Here is a 10022-nt window from a genome sequence, read left to right as displayed (position 1 = left end):
CAGTTAGAACTGGACATGGAACAACAGACTGGTTTCAAATAGGAAAAGGAGTACGTCAAGGCTATATATTGTCACCCTGCTTATTTAACTTCTATGCAGTGTACATCATGAGAAATGCTGGACTGGAAGAAACACAAGCTGGAATCAAGATTACCGGGAGAAATATCAATAACCTCAGATATGCAGATGACACCACCTTTATGGCAGAAAGTGAAGAGGAACGAAAAAGCCTCTTGATGAAAGTGAAAGAGGAGAGTGAAAAAGTTGGCTTAAAGCTCAACACTCAGAAAACGAAGATCATGGCATCCGGTCCCATCACTTCATGGCAAATAGATGGGGAACAGTGTCAGACTTTATTTTTGTGGGCTCCAAAATCACTGCAGATGTTGACTGCAGCCATGAAATTAAAAGACGCTTACTCCTTGGAAGGAAAGTTATGACCAACCTAGAAAGCATATTCAAAAGCTGAGACATTACTTTGCCGACTAAGGTCTGTCTAGTCAAGGCTATGGTTTTTCGTGAGGTCATGTATGGATGTGAGAGTTGGACTGTGATGAAGGCTGAGTGCCGAAGAATTGATGCTTTAGAACTGTGGTGTTGGAGAAGACTCTTGAGAGTCCCTTGGACTGCAAGGAGATCCAACCAGTCCATTCTGAAGGAGATTAGCCCTGGGATTTCTTTGGAAGGAATGATGCTAAAGCTGAAACTCCAGTACTTTGGCCACCTCGTGTGAAGAGTTGACTCATTGGAAAAGACTCTGATGCTGGGAGGGACAGGGGGCAGGAGGAGAAGAGGAAGACAGAGGCTGATGGCATCACTGACTCAATGGACATGTGTCTGAGTGAACTCCGGGAGTTGGTGATGGACAGGGAGGCCTGGCGTGCTGTGATTCATGGGGTCGCAAAAGTCGGACACTACTGAGCAACTGAACTGAACTGAACTGAACTGAACATTAAAAGCTCACACTACCCTGAAATATATAACTCCATGCATACAGTGACATTCAACGTTCAAGTGCCAGTGTTTTTGTACTGTCTTTTTGTGAAGTTTCTATTTAAACTTTCAAAGAATCACTTTTAGTCTTACAAAAATAAGTATTTGTCAAAATGTTCAATAAATATAACATGATGCTACTGCTACTACTGCTAAGTCACTTCAGTCGTGTCCAACTCTATGCGACCCCATAGACAGCAGCCCACAGGCTCCTCTGTCCCTGGGATTCTCCAGGCAAGAATACTGGAGTGGGTTGCAGCAAAAAGTATGTAGAAATCTGTCATGTGCAAATAGTTTTCTTCCCAACTATCATTCCCATGGTCCCAAATAGATTTTAGAATCTAGTCCCATCCCCTTCCTAGACAAGCTGTGTTCAACAATCTCCAAGAGACAAAATAAGATTGGAAGTATAAGGACATGCATACAAGACATATATATATATATATATATATACATATATATATATATATGTACACACACACACACACACATATATATATATATATGTAATTATCTGAATGTGCAATAAAAGAAGTACTTTGTAAAAAGTTATGGGCAAAATGTGCAAGGACCTAAACCTAAGACTAATTGAAATAGCACCATAACAAATGACCTCAATACTGTCAAGTGCACCTACTTAATAAAAGTTTTAGAACAAGCCACAATACACTTGAAAATCTATTGCACTTTAGGAAATCTTCGCCATCTTCCTATGCTACTGTAAAAAGATTGAGCATTTTGATCACCGCATTCTGGCCACAAAATTAGCACAGAATTCACAAGTGGCAGAGGCATTTTAGTGGTGGACAATGCTCATCTTTGGCCAGATTTAGCATAAACAGACTATAAATACAATGGAAACCCATGCAACTAAAACTGACTAAAACTGCACTGTGTAGCAGAATTGACACCTTGTGCAGTTATGTACATATTTCTAACCTATGTGGTCTCAAAGACTTCAGTTTGTTACTCTTCTGGAGCTGTGTTTACAAATTCTATAGTAAGCCAGTTTAACATCTCAACACAGCTTGAACAGAGTAATATGAATCAGCATTTAAAAGAAAGTCTGCTGAATTTAATTCTTCCTGTTCATACCCTCTTGACCAAAAAACATCAACACTAGTATGCGTTATTAGACCAAAAATCATCCAGGGCCCTGACAAGGGCTGGTCATTGCTGCAGTCAGCCATTCTACCATTTCAATTTCACTTATGGCAGGCATTTAAAAAGTCTTAAGTAGATGAATTCTCCTGAAACCCTATCTCAAGTTATCAGACCTTTAAACTTTCCCTGTAATATTATGCCCACATTTGGCTAGCTCATAATTAATGATCTGCCTAAACACTGAAAGAGGAATTGCTGTATTTACTTGCATTAAATTTGAAAACAGTGCTTTGAATGTATGCATGTATTCATACATCACCTCATCATGACTGGAATGGCTTGTTTAAAGACTATCGGGTTCTAAATACCTATCCAGGATAGAGTGAAGAAATCAAAACCTTAACTTAATATAGTTCGCCACATTAGAGACTAATTCCATTAATATGCTTCAAAGACATTTGTTGTTTGTTTTCCCCAAATCTGCAAATATCCAAAAGCCCTAATGCAGGCTACTGCATAGGTCCTTTCCTTATAATATTTATGGATGAATCGATGATTCCTGTTGTATCACACCTGTGTGCCAAGGTTTGATTTTAGCCCAAGTTCATTAAATTTATTTTGTCAAAAACAATTGATATCTTGAGCATTACTGAGCCAACAGGACATCAAAATTAAAAGTTGTATAAAGTTAAAGGCACAGTACATTAACAAACAAATGATCCTCAGTCACAAATTATAAATGCAGTTTGGGATGGGGGTTGGGAGGGGAGTTAATCCAAACTACAGCAATGAAGTCTTCAAACCACCTTATGAATAGGGCTGCTGATTGTTCCTTTTGACTCTCCATGTGACCTTGAGCTCCCTTAAAAAAAATTCATTGGAGAATCTCAGCTGGTAATGTACTGCAATTTCTTGAAGCTATACAAGGTATAGTCTGGCTAAGTTACATGTGGTTTCCATATTAGTTTGTTTGGCACGGTGACCTACTGCAAAACAGGTTCAGTTACCCCACCAGTCAACTCCCTGGGAGTTATAATTTCCTCCATATTCATCACTGTTGTAAAGGCCTCCACAGCCACCTCCACCAAACCCTCTGCTGCTTCCATGGCCGCCTCCATCGCTGCAGTTGCTGCTGGCTCGGCTGCTGCTGAAGCTGGAACTGCTGTCACCACTACTCTGTCGATAGTCTCTGGCACTAAATTTTCCACTGAATCTACTACTTTTGGATCATCCATGACTGCTACCCTTGTAGTGGTATTCATAAGCCATGTTTTGTAACCAAAATGGCACTTCCTGTTTAGCTTCAACAAGAAGATCCAACAAATCCTTGGTAATATTTATGTTCCTCTCATTAAAGAATGAGGTGGCAAGGCCAAGGTATCCTACACATCCTATACAGCCAATGCAATGTACATATTATTCAATATCACTCGGCAAGTCAAAATTGATAACGTGTTTCACGTTTGATATGCCCAGTCCTCTTGCTGCTACTGTTGTAGCCATGAGAATCAGGCTTTTTCCTAAGCAAAACTGGTAAAGGACCTCTTCTCTATCTCTCTGAGATTGGTCTGCATGGATACAGGTACAAGCATATCCTTCATGGTATAAGAAATCCTCTAGAGAATCTGCACCCTTTTTGGTCTCCACAAACACTAAGGTCAGTGAATCTTTGCCTGTTGCATTTAGAAGGTCAAGCAGAAATGACTGTTTGTCTGACTCTTCCACCCAAACTACTTTCTGTGTGATGTTTTCAGAGGAAGAGTCAACTCTTCCTATGGCCAAAAATATATATTTATTCAAGAAATCATTACCACACATCTGTATTTCCTTAGGGAAGGTAGCACTAAACATCATAGTGTGGTGAACTCCCTTTGGTGGCATAATATCTTGTTCAATGATTCTATGTATTCGAGGTTCAAACCCCATATCCAACATCTGATCAACTTCACCTAACACCAAGTATTTGCAGAAGTCTAATCAAATTTTCCCTCTTTCCATCATATCCACTAGACGTCCTAGAGTGGTAACTAACAAATGGCATCCATGTTCTAAGTCTAAAATTTGCTAGCCAATATCAGCACCACCATAAACCACACAAGGACAAACTCTAGATTGGTATGAAAATATCCTGGCTTCCTCATAGATCTGTACAGCCAATTCTCTAGTTGGTGCTAACACCAAAGAGACTGGGTATTGTTTGCAGCACCCATATCTTCCATTTTCCTTCGTGGCCCTCAGAGCCTGGCCTGGACCCACAAAATAAATCTGACTCAAGATGGGCAAGAGAAATGCTGCAGTTTTCCCAGACCCTGTTTGGGCACAGACCATCAAGTCACTCTTTGATAATAGAAATAGCATGCTTTTGCACTGGAGTTGGGTGAGTATAACAAGTAAGCTCAATGTTTCCCATAATAATTACTCCCATCTAACATCACTGAAACTTTCACTGTGCGAAGGACCTTTGTTCCCTGTTGCTTCAAGTGGAATGTCCTCATACTTTTCAAAGTTAACCCCAGTGTTGCCTCCAGAAAATGCCAGAGTCCAACTCCAGCAGCCAGGAATTCAACTTAAAGAGGCAAATGGTGTCGGTGATGAGACAGCCTCTCATTTTTCTTTTGGACTGCCTGTTTATTCCAAGTTTAAGATTCTCTTTTATACTTATACAAAAACATTAGGTCAGAGGTTTGACATTTTCAGTTCCCCCTCACCCAGATTTATTATCTCCATAAATCATTGTTACTCGTCAGAGTTCCTGCTTCAGCGATTCTCTCAGAATCAGCTTTACCATCTATTATCTACCTCCTCTAATGTGTCTTATAGTTAACTTGTGATTACATTGTAACTCATTATACATTCCTCAGTTTACTACTTATCTTCCTAAATCCTGTTTGCCCCTAACATCCTGAGCTCAGTATCTCTCAGAAAGGCTTCTAGCTATAGTGTCTCTAAAAATTCCTAACTTCTATAAGCTATAGTAAAATATGCTAACTTTACAATATTCCTTAAATCTTTAACTTCTAACTATTTTAATTATTTCTAAGCCCTAAATTCAATAAACTCCTTTGTCATAAACATTCTCCTCACAAATAGGCTTCAGATATCAATCCCTCCCATGGCCTCAAGCTGAAGCCTATGTGCTTATCCTGGAACACTCTTTTGTAGAAGTCCTTGAATAAATGTCAATGATTAACTGTATGAATTATTTTCTGAGCAATGCTGCAGAAGGCTTTGTGCCTTCTCATGCTCCTCTCAAGAACAATAAGCACCTTAATATTCCTTTTCAGTCAATTCAGCCGAGGAGAGGAAAAGACAAGTCAGAATTACAAAGCCTAACTCCTTCATCCTGGGATCCATGCCTGCGGAATGAGGAGAGGGGGCTGGGGACTGTGCCTCCATTTTGTCAGTAATGCCTAACGTGGCTCCTGACAAGAAAAGTTCTTGTTCCAAGCATTCATTTGGTGGGAGTGGCTTTGACCAATCATCTTCATCGGATTTGTCACACCAGCGACTATTTCCATGCTTATATTTGCCAAAGCCACCTCTGCCACCACGACTGCCAAAATTGTCATAGTCACTTCATCCACAGTCACCGAACCTTCCCCTTGATCCAATTCCACGATCACTGAAGAAATTAGACTTCCCTCTTGAATCACTGTGGGAACCAAAACTGCTGTATGCTTCCTTATCTTTACTAGAACTCCACCCTGAACTGTCTTTATCATAGAATCCTTTAGTAGCTTCTCTGGTCCTTAGGTGAGGAGAAATATAGCACCCTTTGCTGGCTATACTTCCTCCATTCTGATTATCTGATGAGTTTGGGTCTAGGCCAGCAAACTGCTGGTCTAGCCCAAGTGCATTTTCACTGCCACACGACTCATCCCTGAAGAGTATGGAGAACTTGGAGTCTTCCATTGCTGAGCTAATGTGTTGGGTTCAACACGAAGGCCCTCTCACAGGAGAACTGTGGCTTTAATGATGCTTTTGTTTTGACAGAGTATATAAATCAGTGACTCGGAGATATTTTTGAAAAATATGGAGCATGCCAATCACATTTTTTTCTTTTTTTTTTCTAACATAAATTTATTTATTTTAATTGGAGGTCAATTACCTTACAATATTTTATTGGTTTTGCCATACATCAACATGAATCCACCACAGGTATACATGTATCCCCATCCTGAACCCCTCTCCCTCCTCCCTCCCCGTACCATCCCTCTGGGTCATCCCAGTGCCCAATCACATGTTTTATATTGCTATCATTACCCTTGTGTTCCTCAGTTTACTCATTTGTAAAATGAAGATAAGTTTTAGTGCCTGAGATTTTGGGGTCCTTTGTTAGCACACAGCATAACCTAGCCTATTTTGACACACGTGAACAAAATACATTTATAGAACCTGAGTGGTAGGATGGTGGAATTTATCAGGAGCTCGGTGTTTAACAGAACCCATAAGGAGGAACATGTACTCAAGGATGAATGAAAAAGTGGCAGGAAGTCCAAGAGGCAGATTAAGCGTTGAGGGCCTGAAATCCAAAAAGGAACTAAGAAGGCTAATTTTTACCCTGTTTCAGGAGGATACTGAACACTCCCTCTTCTCCAAGTGTTTTAAGATTAACGAGGAAGGAAAGTAGAACTACTCATCTCCACCAGGGGAAGGTGTGCAGACCGGAAAAGTGAGAACATCTCCAACGATATTCTGCTGTGGGCTTTTTCATCACAGAAATGACTTCACCTCTGAAATCACTAGCTCAAGCATCCTGTTCTTGCCCACAATTCCGTTTCCTTTCAGACCCTGGTTTAAAACCTATTTTCCAATTTCATTGACCACCACCCCCACTTTCTTAATTTTTCATATTCAGCTAAGAGACTCCCAGATCATTATTTTTTATAACATTTATACCAATAATCTAAAGTTTCTGGCCCTCTATCTTTTCATTATTCACTTAGCGACAAACCCAGCTTTTGTCCTTTCTGTGACATGGAACAATAGACTGGTTCCAAATAGAAAAAGGAATATGTCAAGGCTGTATATTGTCACACTGCTTATTTAACTTATATGGAGAGTATGTCATGAGAAACGCTGGGCTGGAGGAAGCACAAGCTGGAATCAAGATTGCCGGGAGAAATATCAATAACCTCAGATATGCAGATGACACCTCCGTTATGGCAGAAAGTGAAGAACTAAAGAGCCTCTTGATGAAAGTGAAAGAGGAGAGTGAAAAAGTTGGCTTAAAGCTCAACATTCAGAAAACGAAGATCATGGCATCCGGTCCCATCACTTCATGGCAAATAGATGGGGAAACAGTGGAAACAGTGTCAGACTTTTTTTTTTTTTTGTGGGCTCCAAAATCACTGCAGATGGTGATTGCAGCCATGAAATTAAAAGACGCTTGCTCCTTGGAAGGAAAGTTATGACCAACTTGGACAGCGTATTAGAAAGCAGAGAGATTACTTTGCCAACAAAGGTCCATCTAGTCAAGGCTATGGTTTTCCAGTAGTCATGTATGGACGTGAGAGTTGGACTATAAAGAAAGCTGAGCACTGAAGAATTGATGCTTTTGAACTGTGGTGTTGGAGAAGACTTTTGAGAGTCCCTTGGGCTTCAAGGAAATCCAACCAGTCCATCCTAGAGGAGATCAGTCCTGGGTGTTCATTGGAAGGACTGATGTTGAAGCTGAAACTCCAATACTTTGGCCATCTGATGTGGAGAGCTGACTCATTTGAAAAGACCCTGATGCTGGGAAAGATTGGGGGCAGGAGGAGAAGGGGACAACACAGGATGAGATGGTTGGATGGCATCACCGATACAGTGTATATGGGTTTGGGTGGACTCCGGGAGTTGGTGATGGACAGGTAGCCCTGGCGTGTTGCAGTTCATGGGGTCGCAAAGAGTCAGACACAACTGAGCAACTGAACTGAACTGTGTGCCCACAAACAGTATTGCAAGAAGTTCTCCCAAAGGACAGATTAGCATCAAGATAAAGTCAATCATCACCTTAAATGGTCCCCAGTAGCCTATGTTTTTCATGTCCATCCAGTTCCAGCCTCAAGTTAATTGTGTCTATTTCAAACCTTCTCTGGATAGAGGTCTACTCTGTTATTCCTCTTTGCCCTCCACCTGCCTCTCCATTCTAAACAGATGATCTTACCTCCTACTTCATAGAGAAAGTGAAAAGGTTGGACAACCTCACTTTTCAACTATCAGACCCATGTATCCACTTACTTCTGTACCCCTCTTCTCATTTGCAAGATATTATTTTCCAATATTAAATCTATAACTTTTTCTTTATGTTTTCACTTTTCCTTTCTCCCCTTTTTTAATCAAGTAGTTAGCTCTGCACTCACTGGTAGGGAGGGATGTGGCTAGACAGGATGTAAAAGGTCGCTGGTGTCTCCTTCCAAAAGCCTAAACTCTGGTACTGGAGAGTGTGGTAGGTATTTTAAAAAGACCACAAAATCTCCCCCTCCTCTTTCCATGTCCTTTGGTAGTGCCTTCCCACACTGACTCTAGGATGGCCCTGTGACTTGCATTGGCCAAGGTGACATTAACAAATATGACATGAGCAGAGGCTTGAAAAAATGCTTCCACCGTGGGGATTGCCCTCTTGCTGCCCTTGGGAACTCTGGGATCACTGTGTGAAGAAGCCTGGGCTAGCCACATGATTCAGAGAGTAAGCCATCCCAGCTGAGGCTCCCAGACCAACCAGCATGCTAATGCCACACAGGTGAGGGAGGATGTCTTAGATCAGTGCTTCTCAAACTGTAGTGTACACATAAACCACCAGGTGTTCTTGCCAAAAACCAGAAACTCATTCATTAGGGCTAGAGTGGGACTAGAGCACCTACATTTCCAATAAGTTTCTGGGTGCTGCTGGTCTGAGAAGCGTGCTTTGCAAAGATGTGACAGGGACTTCCCTGGCAATCCAGTGGTTAGTACTCTGTGCTTCCACTGCAAGGGGCCCAGGTTCAACTCCTGGTTGGGGAACTAAGATCCCACATGCCATGCAGGATGGCTGAACATGCTCCAGGCCCATTTCTAAATCAGGAGAACCACCAAGCTGACCCATACTATGTCATAGTAGTAGTGTTAGTTGCTCAGTTGTGTCCAACTCTTTGTGACCCCATGGACTGTAGCCCACCAGGCTCCTCTGTCCATGGAACTCTCCAGGCAAGAATACTGGAGTGGGTAGCCATTCCCTTCTCCAGGGGATCTTCCCGACCCAGGGATTGAACCCGGGTGTCCTGCATTGTAGGCAGATTCTTTACCATCTGAGCCACCAGGGAAGAGCTATGGGCAATAATAATGTGGGTTTTAAGATGCTAAGTTTTAGGGAGCTATTACACAGCAAAAGCTAGCTGATACAGAAGTATGAGAACTTAGATAAAACATCTTGGAAAAGCAGAGGAAAGAGCAATGCTCCATGGGCTCCTCCCCTAGGCTGGGCATTGGGGAAAGGAGAGAGAAAAGTCTATGGCCCCACAGCAGAGAGCATGTGAGTTCTTCCTGGCTATGCATGAAAGAAGAGCAGGACTCAAGGAGGGGTAGCTACATGTTCATTTTTACAGAGATGATCAGAAGCACTGTCCCAAACCTTCCTGGGCCCCAGGCACAGGTGGGAGGCAGCAGAAGGGTCACAGAGACAGTGATGGCAACATCTCAAGGGCAACCATGAGGACCAAAACCCAGTGATCCTAAGACCCCCTAGGAATCATCAAGGTCACTTGTCTGTCACCCCAGCAGGCAATTAACAAAACCATAAAGTTTTTTTCTACAAGGTGATTTTTATCCCATCTAAGGACTGATGGTGAAGCTGAAGCTCCAATACTTTGGCCACCTGATGTGAAGAGCTGACTCATTGGAAAAGACCCTGATGCAGGGAAAGATTGAAGGCAGGAGGAGAAGGGGACAACAGAGGATGAGATGGC

General features: G+C 41.9%; 1 pseudogene; it reads right to left on the bottom strand.

Annotated features, from left to right (window-relative positions):
* Positions 1-2531: 2531 nt before the first annotated feature.
* Positions 2532-6564, bottom strand: LOC101105724 (ATP-dependent RNA helicase DDX3X-like; annotated as a pseudogene).
* Positions 6565-10022: the final 3458 nt, after the last annotated feature.

This window comes from Ovis aries, chromosome X (genome assembly GCF_016772045.2).
Source record: "Ovis aries strain OAR_USU_Benz2616 breed Rambouillet chromosome X, ARS-UI_Ramb_v3.0, whole genome shotgun sequence".
Classification (NCBI taxonomy): Eukaryota; Metazoa; Chordata; class Mammalia; order Artiodactyla; family Bovidae; genus Ovis; species Ovis aries.
Note: the sequence above shows the minus strand (reverse complement) of the source record. Positions and strands in the feature narration are given on the sequence as shown.